Here is a 1,276-nt window from a genome sequence, read left to right on the forward strand (position 1 = left end):
GGCGGCGGTGACACTGTTGGGGTGAGTCAGTCGAGGAACGGAGACAATAATGACAGAAAGCAAAAAGCAAGCAACGGAGAAGCACGAGGAGACAAGGACGCACGCGCACGCGCTCCGTCCGCTCGGGCGAGCACAAGGGGGGCGGCGGTCGGCGGGGAAAACAAAGTGCGTGGCGTTTTGATGGATTGACGGTGCACACCAACATGGATGATGATATATATATATATGTATATGTGTGTCGTTTTGTGATTACCTCCTCCTTTGCGTGCCTGCCAGAAAAAACAACGTATTTAAATATAAAAATCTTACTCCGCGACGGACAAGTCGGCACATGTACGCATTCGCGCACAGCTCACACGCCCCTCTGTTGCACCACGGCTACATCCGCGCCGGCGAAGACAAGTCGTCTGCTGGGGTATCGAGCCATGCCGCTAGCGGCCCGCCTTGTCTTTGCTCGTCCATTCCTCGGGCACCTGCGGCGCTAGCGGCGCCAGACGCAGACCCGGGTGGGCGGCATGCATCGGTCCAGGCAGGCCGCGGCCAGGCTTCCTCCTCGAGGGCGGAGGCGGCGACGTCAGCCGTGCTGGCCGCAGGGGCTGGTGTAGGCGCGTGCCGCATGAGCACAGAGAGGAGGTGGGCCAGCCGCAGGCCAGGGCCTTGTGAGACCCTGTCCTCCGCCTGCACGCCATGCCCCTCCCTCGGTCGCCTCAAGCCCCCGCATGCCGTAATACGCTGTGGAGACTCTCCACACTCCGGCCTGGAGGACTTGGTGGTGTGATAAGGCAGCGATTTTGATGGATTGACGGTGCACACCAACATGGATGATGATATATATATATATGTATATGTGTGTCGTTTTGTGATTACCTCCTCCTTTGCGTGCCTGCCAGAAAAAACAACGTATTTAAATATAAAAATCTTACTCCGCGACGGACAAGTCGGCACATGTACGCATTCGCGCACAGCTCACACGCCCCTCTGTTGCACCACGGCTACATCCGCGCCGGCGAAGACAAGTCGTCTGCTGGGGTATCGAGCCATGCCGCTAGCGGCCCGCCTTGTCTTTGCTCGTCCATTCCTCGGGCACCTGCGGCGCTAGCGGCGCCAGACGCAGACCCGGGTGGGCGGCATGCATCGGTCCAGGCAGGCCGCGGCCAGGCTTCCTCCTCGAGGGCGGAGGCGGCGACGTCAGCCGTGCTGGCCGCAGGGGCTGGTGTAGGCGCGTGCCGCATGAGCACAGAGAGGAGGTGGGCCAGCCGCAGGCCAGGGCCTTGTG

This window comes from Leishmania donovani, chromosome 34, assembly GCF_000227135.1.
Source record: "Leishmania donovani BPK282A1 complete genome, chromosome 34".
Lineage (NCBI taxonomy): Eukaryota > Euglenozoa > Kinetoplastea > Trypanosomatida > Trypanosomatidae > Leishmania > Leishmania donovani.